We start from the raw sequence: 25673 nt of genomic DNA, 5'->3' as shown, positions 1-25673 counted from the left end.
TTGTTGGAACTTTTGCTTCCTGGTCTCCTGCATCTGGGTCCTATTTACCACATCCTTGACACTAAGAGCCGATGATGCCATAAATCGGCACCTTACCGGAACCATAATATGCAACTGGCTACTATAATGACAGACTGCGGCATTGCAAGAAACAAAACTCAGGTCAACAAACAAGTAGAACATTAAGAAGACGTCTATGTGGTCAACCACCACAACAACAGGAGTAGCAGAGGTCATTTATCGATTTGTACACAGTTGGGTGGAAAGTCACTCCACAAATCCCGTTGCTATTCAGGGTAGCATGAGTTGAACTGAACTGAATCATAAAGGGGCTGAATGAGGTTATGATCTGATTTAATTAGACTGTATTCAAATGGACTGGAATTAAAATGTATTTTTGATGAAAAATGGCCAAAGATTACTTTTGTTGGGAACTGCCGGTACACAAGTTATCAAACTGAACTCAACTGCAAAGTTTACTGAGATATGAAGTTAGGTAGTGGGCTCTCAATGAATGTGAATTAGTGCTCTGAATCAATTATAACTGATTTTATTTGCATCAGACAAACATGAGATGAGAAATGTGTATTTTATCCTAGTGTATTCTTTTTGAAGGAAAAGAAGCATCTGCCCATTAGACAAAAATAATATACACAACACAGAGTGACTGACATTACTACTAATTTACTATCTGTAAGATGAACTTATGAATGTTTTAAACTCTCGTGACAGATAACATTGTGAACAACTTATCCTCCATAACCAGCTATTACCTCCCATCAGCTGAAGTCCTAGTCCTCCGTGAGATAATTGCAGGTTTTCTTTTCACTATAATTATCAGTTCATTTGATTGTATTTTGATATATTAAAATGTATAGCTCTCCCCTCCCACCGCCCATAAGTCTGTATGTCTGTAGGTAGCTTTATGGTAACTACCCTTCAGGATCTGACCCCAGGTTATGTTGACTGGCAGCTGTGTGAAGAGGCAGCACGGATAGCATATTTGCAGCTGCAAGGCCACAAGAAATGTGCATGTTTACATGTACATCAGTTTTTACACTGGCAAGTGTGTTTTTGAACGTATAAATGTATATGGTACATATTTTTATTTCTAATATTAAAAAAAAAAGATTGTGTAGGTAATGACTGTTGGAAAGGAAACAGTAAATGACTCACATCTTAACCCTTATATAGGTTTCACAAAACAAATTACAATGTTTTTCATTCACCTATTTACAATGTCACTCATACATCACTTCATATCTACATTGCAGTAGCTATGGCATTCTTTCTTTTCTTCTGTTTCTTTGGAATCACACGTAATTAAACTCATTATTAATAGCTGAATGTGTACGTTTGTGTCTATGCATGACAGTGAGCTGCATGTCTGCAAAGTTTATGTGTTTCCCTCGTTGTTGCTGCTGATATTAGCTTTGCGTTTGTCTGTAAGCTTTAGGCCATGTGAGCCATTGGTTTCTGAAGAGTGGTTTTGAAACCTCATTTTCTTGGCTAAGCGACTGCCAATCAATCAGATAAAAAATAAATGTAATATTTCATATAAATTCTCATGATGTGGTACAAAAGAAATGTACCCCCCGCCAAGTTGTCATGCGTGTGAAATCAAACTATTGAGACCAGAATGTTTTTTTGAACCAGGCTGTAAATATGTTTATCTCTTGGACTCTCTTTTGGAGCCAGTCTCCAGCAGTCAGTCAAGGAGCTGCAACAACCAGATCCATAAGACTCAACTTGGAAGTTAGATGGTCCACCCTTCCTATCTCAGTACGGCACCAAACCTTTGGTACAGGGCTTGGTTATCTCCCTTCAACTACAGCAATCTTCTCCTTGCCAGCCTACCAGCATGAAACCCTTATAAATGTTCCATAGTTTGGGGGCACATGTAGTTCTTAATGAATCCAAAAAGGGTCATGTCACACCGCTACCCAGTGAGCTCTGCATGTGTAAAGTTCAAGTTATTAATCCTCTCATAGAGTATTTGTTTGCCTGATCTGCTTCTATCTGCTTTAATTCCACATTAATTGTTTTATACTGTTTCATACCTAATCAATCACGGTGTTACTTGCAGGAATGTCGCCTGGCATTGACATGTCTCCATGCAAGACAAGACCAGTCCAGGCAGTTCTTGCGGCCAGTTCCCAGGTGGTGGAAATGAGCTAGCAACATCCACTGTATAGGAGCAGGGTTGCTCTTTTTTACCTACAAGAATCTCTTTTTAAGGCCCCGTTTACACGGAGCAAAAACTGTGGCGTTTTCATGCATTTTGGCCATTTGTTTACACGAAAACGAAGCTCAAAGTCACCAAAAACGATCATTTCTGAAAACTCCGGCCAAAGTGGAGATTTTCAAAAACTCAGTTTTCACGTTTGCTTGTAAACGGAGAGAAACGGAGATTTAGGCTTCAGAACGTCACATTATGCAACAGAAACGTCACCAGCATCATTTGTGCGACCTGTGTTTACAATTTGTTTGGCCACCGTCAATATTTTCTTGTATTTTACCTGTTTTATATTCTAAAGTCACACTTAAAAGTAACTCCACTTCTCTGTCACTCCAAACGAAAGACTCTCGTTCCGTTTTGGAAGTAACTGGCAGTCAAGGCTGATTTATGGTTCCGCGTTACACCAACGCAGAGCCTACGGCGTAGGGTACGCAGCGACGCGCACCGTACGCAGGCTACGCCGTCGATTTAACGCGGAACCATATTATTCAGGCTTCACAGGTGTCATTTGTTGAGGTTTTTCTCCAGGATTCAGATTGGCTAGCATTACTTTATGCTTCTCGTTACACTGCCCCCTGCAGGTTTGGATGCTCATAGCACCTTAACAGCATATTTATGCGGGTTCGTGTAAACGAGGATATTTTTCAAAACGTAGAGGGGGAAATATCAGTTTTTGTAAATACCCGGCTATGTGTAAACGTGGCCTAAGACACATCTCCTCCAAACATTTGATTATTCCCTAAAGATCCTAAATGTGATATGTCCAAACACTTTCTCATTTCCTACTCATCACATGGGGATTCTTGGTCTGGAATCTTTTGAATCCCTTTTGAGCCACAAGCAACTGCACTTGTCTGTACCTGTCCAGGTGTATTTTTACATATTGGCCACATGACAGTCCACTAAAGGAGAGGGAACCTGACAGCTTTGGCATCAGTGTTTCTTCCTTCTTCCTTCTTTTCATTCATTTTTTTCTACCGTTATATGATTAAGGATTTCAAGTATTTGGTTCCGTTTATGGATTTACAGTCTTTAGACAGTTATGTGTTTAAATACACAAATTTATCAAATATAGCTCATGCTGCAATTTTAGCACTAGCATATCAATCAGTCCACAAGATCAAGAAACAGCACACCAAAACCAGGATACTGTAGGGGGATTCTCCTGGGGAATGACGACCAGCATAAAAGGGCTCTGAGCTCTGAGGAGGAACAGCTTATTGGGGACCTGAAACAGGATTTGAAAAACATGTTGACATCCGAGGTCTGACCCTTGGTCTGTAACCAACTCTGGTGTTTCAGCATCACCTGGGTGTATCGCCATGGTTACCTACTGGCATGATGTGACTTCTCCCAGTCTCCCTCTGTAACCCTGGGACCAGTTAAGCACAGTGATCAGAAAGGATCACTCTTAGTAACCTGAATCTGTTGATAAGCCTGTAGTCAGCATGGTCCCTGATGACACGCTTCCTCTGAACTCTTCTATTGGCAATATCTTCTAGTTCGGGAGTCGGCAACCCGCGGCTCCAGAGCCGCATGCGGCTCTTTAGCGCCACCCTAGTGGATCCCTGCAGCTTTTTCAAAAATGTTTGACCTTTTTATTTCCTTTTTTTCTTCCTTTTTTCTCTCTCTTTTTTTCTTCTTTTTTCCTTTTTTTCTCTTTTTTTCTTCCTTTTTCCTTTCCTTTTTAATCTCGACATTTCAACTTTTTTCTCGACATTTCGACTTTTTTCTCAAGATTTTACTTCAACATTAATCTCAACATTTCCACTTTTTTCTCTATTTCGACTATTTCCTCGACATTTTGACTTTTTTCTCAACATTTCGACTTTTTTCTCGACATTTTGACTTTTTTCTCAACATTTTGCCTTTCGCCATTTGCCTTCATTCTAATACAAGACTTTTCATTTTTTGCGGCTCCAGACATATTTGTTTTTTGTGTTTTTGGTCCAATATGGCTCTTTCAACATTTTGGGTTGCCGACCCCTGTTCTAGTTGAACCAAAGCTGCCTTTATAACGCACGACTTCCTACTGTTATTTATAGGGACTTCATGTAATTATCTAACCTTGTTGATTTCAGAAACTTATTTAATGCTCATGTGACTTGTTCTTTTATTGATATGATCATCCGACACTGTTTCACTTCATGAACGTGATTGAACAATGATGTGTTTTAACATCTTCACGCGACACAAACAGACAACACATATCAGTTTACTTTGGATTTTGATAGTGGCAATCATTGTAGCACAATATAGGCATAAAATATGTTGGAAAATTATGTTATATGTGGTTTTGTTTTGTTGTAAATCGTGCTCGAACGCGTGAAGAAATTGTTTTTTGAAATCCCTCCTGACTTTAGGGAATTTAGGGGAACATATTAAGGTGTATTACTTTACAGATGGGCTCTCAGGTGACAGTTGCGCGGTGGTACCCGCAAATACATGCAGAGTTGATTTCAGCACATTCCAGTGTGTGTTGAACATGGCATACACAACTTTTTTGTGCATACGGTACGTGAGGCCCGGGAACCCTAACACTCCCTGTTCAGTTCAGGTTTTAGTAAAGGGATCAATCCATGCAAAATTACAGACTTTTTCTCTTTAAAGGGAAATAAATAACACACATATGGACAGTGAGAGGCTCTATTAACTACTCTGCCTCTCTCATGGAGTCCGAAAAGATGTGATTTGTCTTTTAAAATGCCTGAAACTGATAAGCATCCAAATGAGAGAGATATTTGGAAATAAGGCAATTTTTCTTCCATAATTTACTGATTCACCATATGGGGTGCAGCTTTTTATACTCAAAATTGGATCAAATTATTTCTGTATGTTCATATTCATATCCTCATCCATCTTTTAAAAAGTTATGAGTGTCTTTTTTATTTGGCATTTTACAGCCTGGATGACAGAAAAAAAAGTGATATTTCCAATAAATCTACTTACTGGTATGAATTGTCTTTGTGTTTTTCTTTATTTGGTACAAAGAGCATTTAAAAGAACCAGTGTTATAAAGCGTCATAAAGAAACAAAACCTGAAACGTTCTCACTCTGCTTCAGGAATAAACTACAACTGAATTGCAATTTAACAGGAACACGGCTGTAAATTGTCAGACATATTTGTGGTTTCATGACGTGCAGTGACACTGATAAGTTATTCATTTACACATTCCCATCATCTGAATTTTCTCTTTCATCCTGTTTTGACTGCATCATCTGAGTTGTTTTCAGCTTCCTATAAATATGAGATGCTTAGATTAGTTTAGGATTATGGTTAGTTGTTTGTTGGTGGAAATATACAGCTCCAGATCCGCGATGGTGGATGGTCATCTGATGCCAGTGCCACATTCTTAATTTGTGGATTTATTCACTTTTGTAAAACCTGGGTTGATACACAAAGCTGCAACCATCGTTGCAACAATGTTCAGAGTGGTAGTTGAGCTCTATGCCCTGGATATGATGACCCTACATCTTATACGTCCACTGAAACCAGTCTGATTGTTGAATTTATTATCAACATTACTCAAGGACATGCGTCACAATAAACATTATAACTTCTACATTTCGTTAAAGGACACTAAAATGGAGGCACAATTTAAAGAAAATAAAAGACTATTTGTTTGAAAATAGCTTGTTTGCTTGAAATAAGGCTGATTTATGACTCTATGAAGCAACTATGCACTTACCTTATGTATAGCACCTCTGTTGTTGGGGTTTATGATTGTCCTTTATCGTCTTTGCTGCTCTCTGATTACTTCACCGAACACTAGGTGGCGGTGTGGATTATTTTCTGCAGCACTGTTGTTGGCTGTTTACTTCCTATTTGTAGCTCAGACCTAGCGACGATGCAAATAAAGCATCTTATGTGAGTTGGAGCTGATAAATGCTGAGCCTCAGTCATTTTTACTGACAGTGCAGCAAGTGAAAGCTTTATAAAAATGACATTGTGGCAATCTTTCTCTCCCCCTGACTTGAAAACAATGAAGAGGAGTTGGCAGCGGATATCCTTAAATTGAATGCTACCACATGGAGCAGTCACATTTCTTGGTCTCCGCAGCGATGCAACATTTTCACAGAGGTGCACGTCAGGGTACAGCACAGGGTATGCAGTGTTGCCAACTCCTCAGTAAGGAAAGTAGCTATTGGCTGTCCCAAAAGTTGCTAGAAGTCGCTAAATGACGTCATCGCCTAATTTGCATGATTGGCAATTTGCATATAACTGTAATGGACGCTGTAGGAGAGAGGAATAACGTCGTGGGAGAGACAAAAGTGAGTAAAAAACACCCTAAATATGTTTAGAACTACAAATGTACAAAAATAATTTCAACATTAACAACATTTAATGATTTTAATGCTTTGTCTAGATTCACATTACACACATCAGTTATGTCCTGTATTGTTAAATGTTATAACAGCAAATTTAATCAAAAGATTGTTATGTAGGGTGAAATTGCTAGCTCTACAACCAACCCTCCTCCTTTATCCGGGCTTGGGACCGGCAAAGTGACCCAAAGCAAAAAGAAACGTTTACATTTACATCCCGCTCTGCAAGCCAGCGGCGGCTTTGCGCAGGCGCATTTAATTTGCAGTCTGGACGTGGAGTGGTGAGGATCTCCTCTCTGCTCTGCTCTGCCCACCAGATAAGTCTTCAATAACACCAGAAAAAGTCGCTAGATTTGTTGCTAGACGCTTTTTTGAAAAAACGTCGCTATAGGGGTCTGAAAAGTTGCTAAATCTAGCGACAAAGTCGCTAAGTTGGCAACACTAAGGGTATGGGCCAAGATTTCAGATGAAGTTGAGGTAGCGGGTCAGTAGAGATTGGGGTATAGGGAATTCAGCGATATACAAAAAAGTCAAGATTCGTCAGTATCACAGGCAAAACGACTTAATGTGTTAAGTAAAGTGTCCATGTATCAGAGTTTTAGAGTATTTGACAATCTAAAGTCAATGCAGCCTCCAGTATATCATTATTCTCAGTAAGCTCCCACCTTAAAATGGCCAGCAAACATTCAGCCTATGTGGCACCAAAATTGTTTTGGTATCCATTGCTACCAAAAAAAAAGAGTGGCTAGCTGATAGGATCTCATTTTCTTGGGTCAGATTTTTACACAACTCACCAGTTTCCTCTGTTTCTTAACCATATAGCTAGTTAAGAACGTGGCCATTGTGAATGATAGGCCAGTGCGCAGGCTGAATAAACCTCAAGTCACTCAATCTGATCCAAAAACCCTGGATGTGAATGGCCAAACAGACTATATTTCAAAACAGCAGTTCTTTAACTGCGCCAGCATGTTGGTTACATCCATCTTTCATATTTCTATGGGCTGCAACCAAGTTTCCTAGGAGAACCAGAAACAGAGTCAAACCAGAAAAAGTTACAGAGCCTAGTAATAAGAGAGAAAAAAATGTATTATAGGTTGCAATTGGTTTATAATTGGTTTTCAAAATTAATTATGTTTAATCACAGAAGAGTAAACCATTAATTTGAGCACGAGGAGAATAGGAGCTATATTTACACTGTCGTTTTGCATTATATCAGAAATTGAGCATCATACTTACTATATAACACAAGAAAAGACAATGGCATATAAATATGACATAGACGAAGGCAGAAAACTAGAATTAACACAGTGGCTTCTTCCAGGTGGAGCTGCTTGATGAAGAACATTGTTGCTTGTTTTCTCCTTACCGAGGTATAGGCTACTTGTAGAGATATAATTATTGCCAGATAGTGGGCGGACCGCTTTTGGTTGCAATCGCCAACTTGACCACTAGATTGTCGATAATGGTAATTGCAAAAAGTTACACAAAAGTGAAAGGAGCTCAAAATTTGGGTTGATATACTACACAGGCAGCTTAAAACTAAACATCTAACCCAGTAGGTAACCCAGGTAACCCAGCCTAACCCGGTGGAAGAAATGCACAACCACACAGTCTTCCCACTCTACACAACCAGACCACCAACTACAAGGAAAAGTCTTCCTGAAGTCTGTTTTTTAAGTTTTCTCTGGTACCTGCCTCATAACTAAAAAGCAATTAAAACTGGATTATTTGTAACAGCCACCTGGACAGATTGCAGCTTTGTGAATATTTTCATCCAAAAGCTCCAGCTTGCACGTGAAAAATATCTTTTTAATATGTGGATCTTATTCTGAAGTATATGTATATATGAATAAGGCTTATCACAAAGTCCACAAAAGATCATAAAAAGCGCGGTGTTGGCCTCATTTGGTACAATAGGCCTTAATGCTGCATTTGAGCGAGGCTGTCGCCACATGCAGCCCAAAGAAAGCAGACAAGACAGAGTAAACAGTTTTTTCCTGTGAACAGCTCGATGCCAATCAGCGATTAATGAGGCGATGCTGGATCCACCGGCTGAGAGAAGTTAAACTGAGCTGAATTAAGGAGCAATATCATCCCTCATGCAGGTGCTCGCCGAACGAATAACTGCTTTAATTACTGTTATTCAATCATTTGCTTTCCCCCCCTCCCCTCGCCGCATCCAAATACCGCTCTGGTATTATCCCTTTTTCTTGTCAATTTACAAATGCCTATCACAGACATCCTACCTACATGTTTTGCTCGTGGCACTAAAGCATATGTGACCCCCACAGAAAGGAAGAAAAAAGCAGCAGCTTCGAGTCTTAAAGTGCATATTGTAAAAGAGAAAAAAAAAACAGCTCAACAGCAAGATGCAGTTTGCAGAGTCCCTCTGTTTGAATGGGTCCTTATCTCGGTTTACATACTCGGGGTGGAGAGGTTTGTGGGAGCCTTTGATGGGAAACATCTGTGTGTGATATGGGGGCTCTTCAGGGATGGGGGAGGAAAAAGTGGGCGTCTTCACACCTGCTTTGGTACACTGCTTCACAATGCTTATTATTTCTGCTGGAGGTGGCTCACGTTGTTTATTCCGCCACATACTGTCATGATGAGCAGCGTCTGCGGTGACAGTTTGGCACTTGTTCGACTTCAATGGTATGTGTACTGAGTAATGACCGGGTTTGATTCTGTCGGCTTCTCCAAGAAGCGTTTCAAACTTGCAATTGTTTTTATTTTTGAAAATTGACATGCAATAATGAGATGATTTAAACAAGGTTTGATACCAAACCTTTTGTCCGACCACAGCGAAGCTTTCTAAGATGAAACACTTCTATCATGAGTCGTCCATGATTATCAAAGTGGCAAGGTTTGCAGCTTGACGCTCACAAATGGGGCTAAAAGGAAAATATTGTAATCCTGAATTGTCTTTATACCCATCTATTAGATTACACGGAAATGCCGTACCCTTTCATTGTTTATGATAGAAGCACAAACCCATATTCAGGGTTTTACCCATATTTATGTTTTTTAGGAAGGATAGCCCTTAAACCAGCTGTGAATCTTTGCTACGCAATAAACCTCTCCGGTGAATCCTAGTAAGTCCCGGCTTTTGATAGCAGGAAGTCTTTTTTTGTTTTTTTTTGTTCGAACTCATTAAAGGTAAAGAAGGAAGCTAAAACATTATAACCTGACTCTTGATCACGACAGTTCAATATTAGAGAGATGGAACAATGACGTCTGAGGTATAAAAAAAAACTACAACCCCAGATGGTCATATCTACAGACCATTGTAACTTCTTTTGAAGAAGCAATAATACATTAATAAATTGTATTTTTTGGCCCCTGAAAAGATATGTTGGATGTCTGTATTGTTTGTGGTCCTAGTTTCCTTTATTGACAGAGTGGAGACAGGAAATAGGGCTGGAGACAGAGTAGGGGAAGACATCCAGGTGTTATTAGTTCTGGGGCTTGAACCTGGGCTGCCTGCATGAGGACTGGAGCACCAAATTATTGACCCGCGCTAAACAGCACCCAGTACTGGAGTTGAGGGGGGATGAGGGGGGATGGCATCCCCCCTGAAATAAAAACGGTCAAAATCATCCCCCCTGTAAAACTGCCATTCCCTCTTTCCATCCCTTATGTCATTTCATCAATGAATGTGGTTTTACTATTTCAACATTTAGAGTCATCACCAGAAAAATAACACCAGAAAAATAACTTATTTGACAATTCTCACCTTTTTCAAGTAAATTTTCACTTGAAATAAGTAGGAAAATCTGCCAGTGGGACAAGATTTATCTTCTTATTAAAAGCAAAACAATGTTCCACTGGCAGATTTTTCTACTTGAAACAGGTGAAAATTGTTGTTTTTTCAAGTGATGAGTCTTGTTTTAAGTGTAATGAGATTTTTTTTACTAAAATTAGACATTTTAACTAGAAATAAGACAAATATTCTTGTTAAGATTTTGAGTTTTTGCAGTGATCCATTTTACCTATCCTGTGAAGGACAGAGTCATATTGATAAGTTCAGAAAACTGTTTTTTATTTTTGTGTTTTGATGTATTAGATGTAAGCCCAGTGGATATTTAAAGCTTACAGAAGGCTGCATTTAACTGCTGCTATGTCATTCCTGCAGTATTTCTGCAGGTGTTTTGGTCACTGCTATTATTTGTAATATATTATATTATTTGTAATCAGAACAAATTATCTGTCCCCAAATGATAAAATCCACCACCCCCCCTGATTTTTTTTTTACAACTCGAGTACTGACAGCACCCCATATATCTGGGTGTTTAACCAGAGCCCCCTGTACAGGAGGCACACATCATTTAAGAATAGGCTGGTCTGTAAAGGGTTAAAGTGATTACCAAATCCCAAACGTAGACATCACACATCCTTCTCCTTTTGTTTTGGTAAACGTGAGTCTGAAAATATCTGTTTTGTGATTGGAACTGTGATTTAAAGTGATTTCATATTAGGAGCACTCGGGTGTTTTGGGGTGGAGCGTCTGACTTCGCCCCCTTGAACTTTAGTTTCACTCTTTGTCTTTTGGCTAAACTCTTTTGGTAGTTTTCAGAGTTCTATAAAGATGTTTGTGCTAAATACCAGACAAAACAAGACAATGCAGTGCAGCAGCATTGAATGGTGCAGTGAAGGTTGAAAAGGGAGTTTTTATACTGTATCTCTGTGGTATTTTGACCAAAACAACAATATTTCATGAAGACGCTTCAAAACCCTTTAATCTGACAGCCTCATAGCTCAACCTCCTTCTCAAGGCCCCGTGGGATTAAATCGGATTTTATGATTTTTATTCAATTTTGCTCTTTCTATTCTTTGCACTACATCATTTCTACACATGAATCAAGTCCAAGAATTTCCTACAGAGAGAAAAATGAACAGTGATAGCATTTTATTGGGTTAAGAAACATATTTGGTAACAATAGTGGACATGCGTAGATAAAGAAAATTAAATATGAAAATGATGTCACAAAAGTGAGATTATTTTCCAATAAGACTCAAACATATTGGAGCATACTGTATGCTGTTCAGGAAATTAATTACCAAATGTTCAGCAGTTCTTCTTTATTTGGGTGCCAAGAGTAGTTTTTGCAACCAATAAAATGCTTTTTTGTGTTTAAAAATTGATGCAAAGTGGTGTTCAGTGTTTGATCAGGCTTTTATGGGGGAAGCTCCTCTAACTTCCGCCTTCTGCTTTTACAGCAAACCTTTAAATATGCAGATGCGTATAATATAGTGCTACCCATTACAACAGGACCTGGAGAGTACAGTTTCTACTGCTGCTATTATTTTCTTATCTTTTAAAGAAAAACAAACAAACAGCAAGCGATCAAAGCTAATCACAGATGCACAAATATCTCCTTGGATATCCAAATCTGCTGTTACACAGCTGTGTTGAATGTGGAAAAAAATCTGTTTTTAATACAAACAGTAAAAGAAAAAAACATAAAGATAAATATGGTCATTTTTTAAAAACATTTGACTAAATATATTGTTTTGAGCTGTTTGGTTCATGGTTCTCTCAAAAAGCAAAGACAACTTTTTGAGAGAAACAAAACCAAACCAGATGTGTTGCACATACTCCCTGTACGATCACCATTCTTTTAGTTTTCCTCGAGGTTTAACCTCACCGCCCTCATCAACACTCTTTCTTTACAATCCCAGCAGGAAGACAGTTGCTACCAGAAGGCCCTGACAGACCAAACACACACGACTTGCTCATTTCCAGATGGAGTCCATATTAATTTCATTTTGTTGCATGTGTGAGACTTTTGCCACGGCTACTTTACAAGGTGAGGTCATCACTTTGTTGTGTTTACAGTTTCATCCACTGCTCCCAGGTGGCCAGACAGCTATTAATACTGCTTTTAAGAAAATGAACAGGACAGTTGCAAGAACCATTATTAAAACAAGTCACCAATCATTATTGTCAACAATCAGCCATAACATTACAACTGAGTGTCTAAAAGTGAACATAACACATATGGGGTTGTCTGGTGATGTTTGGCACTGGGACTTTCAGCTTTATTTATATAGCGCCAAATCACAAGTGATGTCATCTCAGGTCACTTCAAAAAATAGTTCTCATTCAAAACTAGTCCAAATAATATTAAGCCAATCAAATAATATTTATTATTGCTTTGCTAAGGAAACCAACAGATTGCATCAGACCTTTTCTTTGACTCAAACCCTCATCCTGAGCAAGCACCAGGCGACTGTGGAAAGAAAAAACATCTGGCAGAATGGGACTCAGGAAGGGCGGCCACTTGCTTCGGCCGCTTGGAAGTTTAGAGGACAGGAAAGAGGAGAGAACAAGGACAAAAGATCAGGAACGCTTGCTGGGGAGAAGGAACACAGGTTAATAACAACCTCAGTAGTGTCATTAATAGATATGGAGGGGAAGAGAACCGAGTGAGGAGAGGTGCATCATGGGAGGTTCCCCAACAGTCCAGGGCTACAGCAGCGTAACTAAGGGATGTTTCAGGTACCTGAGCCACCCCCAAGTATACACTTTATCTAAAAGGAAGGTTTTAAGCTTAATCTTAAAGGTAGAGACGGTGTCTTCTTCCCAAACACAGACTGTCAGCTGGTTCCAGAGGGGTGGGGCCTGGTAACCGATGGTAACCGATGGTAACTCTAGGAACCACAAGTGAACCTGCAGTCTGAGAGCAAAAAACTGGGCTTGGAACTATAAGGTCTTTAAAGGAGCATGAGGCAGGATTGAGGCAGGATTTATGAAATAAATGCGTATACGTTTTAAGTTTTCTAGTAATAATGTCAGATGAAGCGTTACAAACCAAAAAGAATGAGCCCTCTAGTGTATCTCTCCGTTGCCTTGAACAGGCTGTGTGCTGCAAAATGTGCTGCAATTCTGGGCCGGAATTTCCCGCGCTGTCCTGCGGATGTGACGTCACATGATGCTGCATGCACGTTCTCCCCGTTCTCCCGTGCCGGCTTCGCTGTTGGCTGCAGTACCCCCGACGACTGTCGTGGCGGAGGGTGGCGCTAGAGAGTCTCATTTCTTAAAAGGAGCCTCATGCTCCTTTAAGAATATCTTATGATGTTGCCTGGTCTTAAGAGCTTTATATGTGAGGAGAAGAATGGTGTTGAAGTAACAAAGGCATGGATCCATTTACCTCTGTCAGCCTCGGACAGAAATGTTCCTAGTTTTTGGAATGTTATGAAGGTGAAAAATGCAGTCCTAGAAACGCGTTTACCTCTGGTCAAAAATCACTCCCAGGTTCTTAGCTGTGGAACGAGAGGCCAAGGAAATGGCATCTCGAGTAACTGCACAGCTAAACAATATGTCCCTGAAGCGTCCACGTCCAAACACAACAAAAACAACAACAAAGTTTTGATCATCCGGGTCTTTGCCTTCATGTAGTTAAACCTTCAGCTTTCAGACTCGCCAGGTTTCTAGCCGTTATTGGCATTTATGCTTTTCTGTTGTTGTTTTTTGTTCTGTAATTACATTGGGAAACACCAGGTGGCAGAGCAGGGTATTTTCTGCAGCACTTTAACTTGCAATGTTGAGGTGAAGAAGATGAAAAATGCCATCCAGTGACAGTCTGTACAATCTGTACGACCAGATGCATAGTAACGTTTGTAGATGGGTGCATTAATGGCGTATATTTCCGCTATGGTGTACATACAGTTGGTTTTATACTCCCACTTAAAGGAGTATGAGGCTCCTTTTAAGAAATGAGACGCTATAGCGCCACCCTTCGCCACGACGGCCGTCGGGGGTACTGCAGCCAACAGCGAAGCCGGCACGGGAGAACGGGGAGAACGTGCATGACGTCACATCCGCAGGACAGCACGGGAAATTCGGGCCCAGAATTGCAGCACATTTTGCAGCACACAGCCTGTTCAAGGCAATGGAGAGATACACTAGAGGGCTCATTCTTTTTGGTTTGGAACGCTTCATCTGACATTATTACTAGAAAACTTAAAATGTATACGAATTTCTTTTCATAAATCCTGCCTCAATCCTGCCTCATGCTCCTTTAATTCAGAAAATTGAAAGTTGACCAACAGTCCAATTTTTTACTATTTTTGTGAGTAAATGTTTTGTTCAGGCAGCATAAGGAGAAGGTCATTGGTTTGAATGTGGTGGCACTGGTGTTTTGTGGCCCGTTTCGATTTATTGCGGCTGATTTACAAATGCTATTAATCTAAGAAGTAAAGAAATCTGAACTTTCTAGACAAGAAAAGCCAAATTCAGTTCCTCAAGGTCTGCTGCCCTACATGTTCCTGATGTTTCCTTTATTTAGCACACGTGAATCAAGCAATTGATAAACGTGTGCAGAATTTTATATTCAAGCTGATGATACATGCCCGTTTAAATCAGGAACGTAGATGCAGGGAAATGTCTAAAACATATAGGTCAGCGCCTTTCAGGGACTAGAACTGGGGAACCCTGATCTAAACAGAAACTCATAGGTTTTGCCTCATAAATGTTTGCAGAGGGCTTTTTTCCCCTCGTGTTTACTCACATCCAGCAGCACTGAGAATTATGCCCTTCATGTTTACATCCACAACATCCTGATTCACAATCAGATGCAAGTATTACTGATGGCAACATCATGAATTTAAATCTCTCGTAGCTGGCGTTTAGCATAATAAAAAGGGTTTGTGAAGTCTAGTTCTCTGAGTTGACCTTTTCATGTGAAGACAGATGTACTGTGGCCTGTATTCACTGGGGAGGGCAGGGGAGGGCCGGCGCAGCCGCACCACAATAGCTCTGTAGGATTTGAGTGGATTGACACAAAACAAACGAGGTGATTTTCCTCAGAGTCAGAGGAGGGATCTATCTCTGCGGAGCTGCGCACTGACAAGTGCCGGTCCCCGGGGACGACAAATAGAGATGTAACCGCTCCGGAGGGAAACCAGAAGCTTCCCTCTTTTCATGTTACCAAGCTTAACGCACAAATAAGCAGGCGGGAGGAATCTGTGGATGCCACGGAGCTTTTATGGGATAAATATGAGCAGAGCATAACTTAAGAGACAGCAGTGTCATGCTTTTTTTAGCTGTGAACAGTGTTCTGTTTCTAAATATACATATATATGTGGAGTAAGAGCTCTCTGTTACACATGAACAGTACTGATTCTTTTTTCCTTTAGTGGGTCACCTTTAAGGGAATGATGTTTCTCTTGGGCTTTTGAGTTTATTTGAGTCTTGCTCGGTTCCCATGTTTTCCTTGGTTGTATATTGTTAGCGGTTTCATTGCTAATGGCGCTCTTTTGCTGTTGTATTCCTTTTTTGTGTGTTTTGCTTGACTTGCTGTTTCACGTTGAAAGCGTGGGGTTCTTGTTTGACCTCCCTTGTTACCGTCACTCCCGATTTTTGACACCTGTGTCTCTCAGAACCCGTGTCTACATGTTGTGCTGCTGGTGATGCCTTCCCTGTTGTGCTTCTGTCATGCTTCAAAAATAAGTGAAAGGAATAAGATAGAAATAAGAAGACATTTTTCACAACCAAATTGTTAAAATCGCTTGCATTTAAAATAATGCAGTCGATATACACTCGGGGTGCGCTCATAGGTTGATTATTAGATTCATTACGATGTAACGCGCAATGACTCAATAACAATTCATAAATGTTCAGTAGTGGCACGGAAATAATTCTGGAGGGGGTAACTGTTAGGCGGAGTTGGTCAGCTGACCTAAAAGCCCTAGAACAGGGGTCGGCAACCCACGGCTCTAGAGCCGCATGCGGCTCTTTAGCGCCACCCTAGTGGCTCCTGGAGCTTTTTCAAAAATGTTTGACCTTTTTTTCCTTTTTTTCTCCTTTTTTTTCTTCTTTTTTCCTCTTTTTTTTCTTACTTTTTCCTTTCATTTTTAATCTCGACATTTCGACTTCTTGAAATTTTGACTTTTTTCTCAACATTTCGACTTTTTTCTTGACATTTCGACTTTTTTCTCGAGATTGTACTTTAACATTATTCTCAAAATTTTGACTTTTTTCTCGACATTTCAACTTTTTCTCGACATTTCAACTTTTTTCTTGACATTTCGACTTTTTTCTCGAAGTGCACAATGAAAAAAAAAACTTCTTTCAGTTATAACTAATATAGATACATGCAGTATGTGTTGCCTTCATTCTGAGGCTGATACAAGACTTTTCATTTTTGCGGCTCCAGACATATTTGTTTTTTGTGTTTTTGGTCCAATATGGCTCTTTCAACATTTTGGGTTGCCGACCCCTGCCCTAGAAGGTCTATGGACATTTAAAAGACCTGAGGTGTAAGAAGGTGCAAGACCGTGTAAAGATTTAAAAACGAATAGAAGAATTTAAAAATGTATCCTATAATGGCAGTGAGCCAATGATGAGCTGGAAGCGTAGGTGTAATATGGTCCCGCCTTCGCATTCTGGTTAGGGCGGGAGCTGCAGCGTTTTGAACGAGCTGCAGACGGGACAGGGAGGAACAGTCAATGCATACAGTGCTTTGCAGCAACCTAGGTGGGATGAAACAAAGGCGTGTATAACTTTCTCAAAGTTTTAGAAAGATAAAAAGGGTTTAACCTCAACTGTTCATTTGTTTCTCAATTTTAAAGTTAGAGTCCAAAAAGGTTTTTGGCAGTATCTTTGACATGTGGCTCCAGGGGTCCTAGATCTACATACGAGTCACAGGCAGCACTGGGACGAAAAACTAGGACTGTTTTATTTTCATTGAAGTTTAAGAAGTTAAAGCCATCCAGGCTTGGATGTCCTCGAGACAGTCTAGTAAACTTTTAAAAGAGTTGGAGTCGTTGTGTTTTTAATGGCATGTAAATTTGCGTGTCATCAGCATAGCAGTGAAATGAGATGTTATATAAGAATAGATCCCAGGGGATCAAGGAAGGATTACCAAAACTTCCCCGCAACTCTGAGAGCGCGAGACCAATCTTTTTTCGATGCATGTTGACCAGCTCCTTTTTTTCTTACACAAGAAGCTGAAAGTTTACAATTCTGAGGCTGATGACAACGATGACGGGTTGCTGCACATTTGGCTCCACGCTGCGTACATGCCATAGCATGATTTAATGCATTAGGTTCTTTTATCCATCCACTATTCACTTCAAAACCCCAATTCCACAAGTATTATGCAAGCCACTATTGCAGAACATTGTTTTAAAGTTTCGTTGACTGTGGATAGAAAAACCTTTAGTTTGTTGTGGTATTTATGCTGCTCCTTGAGGATTTATTCATCATTATTGGAAAAGCTAGCTGTTGCTTTTGATGCAGCAAATCTTGTGCAAGTAATTCGTAATCTTTATATGTTGGATTATTTGGTGGTTTGGCAGAAATAAAAGATAATGGAGATATATTTGTTTAATTACTTAAATAGATACTGACAAATATACCTGTGATGAAGTAGTCACAAGAAACAAAATGCATTGAAAATTGTGATAATCCTTTGTACCATCATATTTGTTGAATAATCAAATCGTAGTACTCTGAATCTTAATCAAATTGTAAGGTGCACAACTTTAATATAGTCACTGGCCACTTTATTAGGTACACGTGATAAACAGCCCAACAACACATCCTCCATCTCCTCATATGAGCCCAGGACGTCTACGTAAGTTTTCATGTTCATGTGCTTTTTTTTTGTTATTGGACTCCTCTATTAAGTGTTGCAATGTCAATTTCAAACAATTACTGTTCTTTGAAATATGACCATGTTACTATTTTAAATTCTGACCAACAAATAGACAACAAATATTTTATTTTCATGTTTTTTGGTACTTTCTCACATGCAGCTGTTGCCTGGCCAGCTACATCTATTCACTTCTCTGTTGTCATATTCCAATTTACAGTAATTTCCACGGGTACAGAATGTACCAGGTCGATTGCAGTGGTACAGGGGGCAAGCTTTTTGCAATAACTCATACAGAAGTAATTAAAAATGGCCAAGATGGCTGCAAAACTATCATGCACTGATGTTCCTACTCCAATGCACAACATTTTTAGATGTGACTTTGCTCGGTTCGGTCCCAGCTTCCAAAGCTCCTCTTTACATTAAGTTACCTCTAAGTATTCAACACACATTTAATTTAGATTAAAAAAAAAGAGAGAAATCAGTTATGTCTTTGCTTGTTAAGGATGTAAAGCCATTCTATGCTGCAGCACCACTTTGTGCTTCGAGCTGATAAGAGGTGTGTTTTCAGGTAAAATCTTGCCAAGAGCGGCTTGAAGCATCTTTGAATTCAACATCTGATTGACACATTTTGGATCCACAGTTTTGTTTTCTCATCAGCTGGCACCGGCGTGGCCCGCGCTGCCGTCTCCAATCGTGTGGCTCGTCTCACCGAGAGCCCGAGGGGTTTCTTTTCTGGCCCGCCGCCCGACGGCGTAACCTCCCAGGTGGGCCGGGGGACCCGCCCAGATTCTTGACCTTGGCATCCCAGCATCTCTGGGCAAACAAAGCCCTCTGACTCCTGCATCCCCCAGGAGAGGCCGTCTCCCCGGCTCTGTGTCCCCTGCTTTCACATGAAACAAATTACTTCCTGTAGCTGATGAGTCTGAGGAACACACGCCTGCTGTATGATTTTCTCGTGCGATCCAAAGACAGTCAGACAATGGCGAACTCTTGTTGTTGTTGTCATTGCATCTTCTCTCTTGGCAGCGTTCGCATCTTCAATTTTTTTTTTTCCTCTTTTCATTATTGTCTTTTTATCTATTGTTTATGGTCGGTTTTGCAAATGGATGTTTATTGTTCTCTTTAATGAAAAATTGAAAAGAAAGTACTTTGTTTTGTAACTTTTCTTGTGATGATGAGCTGTTTCCGTGAAACACAATTTCAAATGTACAATAAAGAATTATGCTCTTGAATTTTCCTCCAATCATAAATGTTTTTTCAGACGGTGTCATCTTTTGTTTAATGCTTGGCTGCATGATTTGATGGCAGCTATTTTCATTTTCAAAGTCTAGTTTCTTTGCCAACATCGCCGGCGCTGGAAAACTTTTATCGAATGCAGAGGTCGTTTCATAACCAATTAAAGTCTGTCAAGTCGAAAGTGGACTTTTTTTGAAGGACAAAATTTGTCAGGTGAAACTTTTTTCCTACAACTGTCTTTTGATTACGGCACTTCACTGTGGACTAATCTCTGTTAGCATATGAAATGTCATCTTTAATATCCATCCAGAGTTGAATTCATCTTCCTCCGGGATCTTCTATTTACAGTTTTGTAGCGATCGTGGCTCGTTAGATTTATGCTAATTTGATACACACCAAGAATTTAACCTCACTGCAGTACTCAGACATGTCCACGTAGTTGTTGTGTTATTTTTTTTGGCTTATCCACATCTCTCTTAATGTCCCATCACAACATTTCAGTTGGGTTGAGGTCGGGAATTTTGACAAAAAGAGCTCAAAACATTTAATCTTTTATTCTGAATCTGTTGTAGATTTGCTGGTGTACTCCAGATGTTGTTGCACAAGCCAGTTTCGCCTCATACTTACCTCTGGAGCACCTCTGGTGAACGGAGGAGTTTGTGGCCGGCTCAGAGACGTGGCTGTGATCTCCTCTGACCCTCCTCCATGAACCCTCCACCGCCATGCTTGACGGTGAGTGTGAGAGGTTTCTGCTGAAATGCTTTTAGGTTTTTGCCAAATAGGGTTCTGGGCAATAAAAAGGCCATACAACTGCAGTCTGGTCACATCATTCTGACATCGTTTGATTAGTTCAGATAGTTTGGGGTTTTTTTCAGTCGTCGTTTCATGTTCTTGTTAGACAGAATAAGCTTTCTCTTGGTAAACCTAACAAACATCGTTATTGTGCAGTCTTGTAATTGTACTGGTATAAACTTTAATGAATTCAGCATAGCGTGTTGAATTTCAAATGGTTTGGGAATGGCTTTATAAACCTTTCCACTCTATGGTAGAAAGTGTTGATTTTCTGCTTATGTCTTTGCCTGTTGGCATTGTGTTAACACACACCTGCTGACTGATTCATCAAGGGCCACTGATAACTGCAGCCGCTTTTCTTACATCTTATTAAAGCAGCAAGGGATACTTAGTATTGCCCACATGTTCTTTATTTCAGCTAAATAAATAATGCATTATTTATTTCATTTTATAATTATTTTATTATTATGTTTTTTCCATAATTGGAAAAAAAAAAAGCCATTTGATTTTAAAAATGGATCACTAACTTGTACACATGACAATAAATAATCACTATAGGAAATAAATACATGAGTTTTCCTTTTTAAAACCGACAAATTTGACTGAAACAGCTGACTTTGCATCAAGTAAACTTGTTTTCCGTTTATAGCTTCCTCCTAAACCCAGAAAATCTGTTGGCAGGCAGCAAGTTAGGAACCTACAGTAACTGGATGAGTGATCGAGTCTCTCGGGGACAATAACTAATAAGCACTCCAACTGGCTTTCCCAAAGCTGAGACACAAAAGAGCTAAGTATTTAAGGTCATTCAGCAGAGATAAATCTGCACAGACCGCGACTGAGAGACGCACTTTGCGCGCTCACTTTTCAGGAAATTTTGTGCAAAACTACGAGCTTCAGTCCAGCTCCACAGAAGCAGCTTCAGGGAGGCAGCTGTGGGGTTTTATCTACTGGTGAAAGTGCAGATTAAAGCTTTTGTTCTTTGCTTTCTAGCTCAGTGGTCCGGGGACCTTTTCTATTCACTTTTTATCAGATATTTCACTTATCAAACGGCGCGCGAGCTCCCCCGATTTCGTGCTCTTTTACAGTTTGAAGCCAACTCAAGCAGGCCCCCACAAAAATTAGAAATAAATGTGCGCGTCAGTGCTCACATTTCAGTGTTGTGTCACCGAGGAGATGCAGATAAAGACACAATAGGACGGGAACTTCTTTGTCTGTGTGTGTGGAGACGAGCCCGGCCTGAGTTTTGCCACTTCTCAGCGGGACAGTGCAGGATTGAGTCCCAGCTACGCACTTTTCAGCTTTTTGCGCATCATTTAATGACGTAAAAACGACTTAAATGATAATCCCGGACAACATTAAGGTCATATGTTCGGCAGATTACAATGACGGTAAGCAGGTTCGGCTGAGGATGTCATTTATCTCTCAGTAAAGAGACTGCTTAGTGATCGCACACAGAAGGACTCGGCGTGTCATTCATGCGTCATTTCATAAAGACAGGCTTAATATTTCACCAATTATAAGATGCGTGTTTCCTCTCAAACACGGGCAGGTCGTTTATACATTAAGATGGATCAGTGCGTGTTTCATCACATGAACTCTGAACATCTCCTTCCTTTGGCTCTTAAAATGTGCCTGCGACTACAGAACGCACGTTTTTGAAATCTGCTTTTGACTTTTATGTGTCCAGCAGAATGATCCGTAATCACCGCGATTCTTCGCTTTCTCCATCCAGAACCGTCTTCATGTTTAAAATCCAGATGCTTGCTATTAGAAAACTCACCGAGCTGAGATTCCAGTTGTCCTCAGATGCCACATTACATAAATATCACGGAGATCAGAATGTGAAACAGCAGCTGTGAAGAGTTAGGGTATACACCGCAATCTGTGGATGAACCTCTTGGCAGGAGTCCTCACGCACTTCTGATCAGTCTCGGAGAGCCATCACATGAGAAGAGAAAAGCAGAGGACGGGAAAGTGCTGAATAATCTGGATTCAAACTATTGTTTCGTGCCACCTTTGTCACCGTGAGAGGGGCGGCATGTTTTGTGTTTGTGCATTTATCAGAAAACACTTGACTGAGTTCAGTCTCACACAGCTGCAAACAGGCCTGAGGATTCATATCTAGTAAAAATATCATCATAATCTGGACTTTGTTGGAGATTCTCACAAGTGTGTGTGAAATGTTGATATTTCCGAGGTAGTAGTTTACGTTCAGCAGTACACACGATGGGAAACGGGTTCGACTGTCCTGATCCCTCACCTGATCACCTGCCTGCTACTCCCACCCAGAGGTGTCAAGTAACAAAGTACAAATACTTCGTTACCTTACTAAAGTAGAAATTTTGGTTATCTATACTTCACTGGAGTAATTATTTTTCAGACGACTTTTTACTTTTACTCCTTACATTTTCACACAATTATCTGTACTTTTTACTCCTTACATTTTAAAAACAGCGTTGTTACTCTATTTCATTTCGGCCTTTAAATAAAAACTATCCAGTTAAATTGCTCCATCCGGATAGAGTGAATTTGGTTGTGGTTGTTTCAGATGTTTTTGTCCAGTTTTGTTCTTACATCCGTTCCCTCAGATTCCTGCAAACTAAATTTGGATGTACATTCCAATAAAGGTTAGGATAAATGATAACATGCCTCTGAAGTTTGACTTTTTGCACCATTACAATACTTATAGGCAACTAGTCATCATATCTCCTGCTCTCTGAAACACATGTTAATGCTCAATAGTACACATATATGCTTCTTTAATATATTTGCATTATACTAAGATGCATTCATTTTCAATGGCTTTTGTCCTTAATGACTTTTTTCCCCCTTACATTACTTTTACTTTTATACTTTAAGTAGTATGAAACCAGTACTTTTATACTTTTACTTGAGTAAAAAACTTGAGTTGATACTTCAACTTCTACAGGAGTATTTTTAAACTCTAGTATCTATACTTCTACCTGAGTAATGAATGTGAATACTTTTGACACCTCTGCTCCCACCTCATCAGTGCAGCCAGCGTCACCTCCCCAGATATAAACCCACTCCTTCCACTCAGTCTTAGCCTGATTGTCATAGCTCCATGAAAAGCCTTCTAGCAGTTTTCTCTGGATTGTGTTGTTGGTTGGGTGCGACTCTGCTTGTTCCGGACTACTCTGCCTGCTCGTCGCTTGTCTGGTTCCTGATTTCTCGGATTTTCTGCCTGAAGGTTTCCGCGTCAAAGAAAGACTGAATTTTTTTTTAAAACCATGTTCAGCTTTGGCTAATAAATTAACCTGTTCCACCGGCCTCGATCTGGGTTATTCTTGGGTTCAACCTCACGCCCATCACAAGTTTACTGGAGGAACAATAAACACTGCAATCAGCCGTTAGTGAAGAGTCAATCCAATCTGTTGGGTTCTGTGATGAAAAACATATTTCCGCTCAGTTTGGACCAGGATTGCATCTGTGCCGTTTCGGGTTTAGCCGTCTTACACGGCTCCAAAGGCCTTGTTCAGAGGACATCGCGGTATTTCATCTAAAGAGCATCCAGCTCTGTCCTGGTGAGTCTGTCGCTCCTGCATCGGAGCCTCAGACCCACGTTTGGCCCTTTTTCACACAAAAGATAATTAAAAATTCATATCGCCAAGGTTTATTTAAAAGCGATGTTATACTATTTCAGATATAGCAGTATCCTATGGTTAAAATTTGTTCATACAGAGGTATTTTTTTCACAACAGGTTCCTTAGCCAGGTCTCTTTATGAATCGTTAAATCTTGGAACAACCTGTAACTCTTCGTGGAAAGCTACAAGAAGAAACAGGAAGTGAGGGCGACATTAAAGGCGCTGTCGTCCTGCTTCACTAGTTTGGGTGTAAAGTTGTCCGATATGTAAACTTGTTTTTGCCCATTTTGTCAACTGTTGACTTTTGCCCTTGATGTCTAATATATACAATACTGCAAAGAAATTTCATAATTTATTTCATTTGAAGTATTTGATATTTTTACAATCAGTTTTCTAATATTGTTGTATCTCTGTATATAAATACATTGGGTCATTTTATTTTTATTTTTTGTTGGTCTCATAAAGTTTTGTATGAAATATCCCACATGAGGCATAAAGGGGTTAAACTTGTCTGTGTGTTTCTACTGAAGGTTACTACCTTACTACTACTGAAGAAGGTTCCAAGTTAAAGTGAATCTATTTGATTAGCTTTTTCCCACTGTTATCTGTTACTGTGTCTTAAGAAGTATCTGAGTACTTGTCAGCCAGGTCCTCACTTTTTTTTTCGTTCAGTTTTCTGTGTTTAAAGATGTTAAGAGTTTGGGATATTGCTTTTTCACACTTTGACCGCAACAAAGCAAAAACTACATATCAGAGGAAAGCGTGTTTGTTTGTAGGGACATAACCAGTCGTGGACATTACAACTTAACGTTTTGCTGCATCTGCGGTATATTTCTACGGAAGAGTATTAGGGCCAGGCAGGAGAAAAAATATTAGAGGGGAAGATTTTTTTTTATTGTGCACTTCGAGAAAAAGGTTGAAATGTCGAGAAAAAAGTCGAAATGTCGAGAATAATGTTGAAATACAATTTAAAGAATAAAGTCAAAATTTCAACATTATTCACGAAATTTTGAATTTTTTCTCGACATTTTCGACTTTTTTCTCCTCAACATTTCGACTTTTTTCTCGAAGTTGTGCTTCAACATTAATCTCGACATTTCGACTTTTTTCTCCTCAACATTTCGACTTTTTTCTCGAAATTGTGCTTCAACATTAATCTCGACATTTCGACTTTTTTCTCATCATTTCGACTTTTTTCTCAACATTTCGATTTTTTTCTCCTCAACATTTCGACTTTTTTCTCGAAATTGTGCTTCAACATTAATCTCGACATTTCGACTTTTTTCTCATCATTTCGACTTTTTTCTCAACATTTCGACTTTTTTCTCGAAATTGTATTTCAACATTAATCTCGACATTTCGACTTTTTTCTCGAAGTGCACAATAAAAAAAAAATCTTCACCTCTCAAATATTTTTTCTCCTGCATGGCCTTAATACTCTTCCGTAGATTTCCCCAACTGCTGCTGCTGCAAACTAAACGTGTAGATGTTTGAGTATATTTGCCCCTCCTTCATCCAACTATCAAAAGCAACAAGTCTGCTGTTGCTTGCTGTAGTCCTGGACCACACACGAACAGTCGGGAGCTACTTCAGAAGAAAAAAAAAGACCGACCAGATCAGCTGATCAAATCTGCACTCCAGAGTACTTTAATGCATCAAAAAAACCTTGGTTTGTGCAAGAATTGGAAAATAAGCACACACGCACGCACGCGCGCACGCACGCACGCACGCACGCACGCACGCACGCACGCACGCACGCACACACACACACACACACACACACACACACACACACACACACACACACACACACACACACACACACACACACACACAACCTTAATAACTGAGAGTTTAAAGGAGGAATCAAACAA

Source organism: Cololabis saira, chromosome 3 (genome assembly GCF_033807715.1).
Source record: "Cololabis saira isolate AMF1-May2022 chromosome 3, fColSai1.1, whole genome shotgun sequence".
Taxonomy (NCBI): Eukaryota; Metazoa; Chordata; class Actinopteri; order Beloniformes; family Belonidae; genus Cololabis; species Cololabis saira.
Note: the sequence above shows the minus strand (reverse complement) of the source record.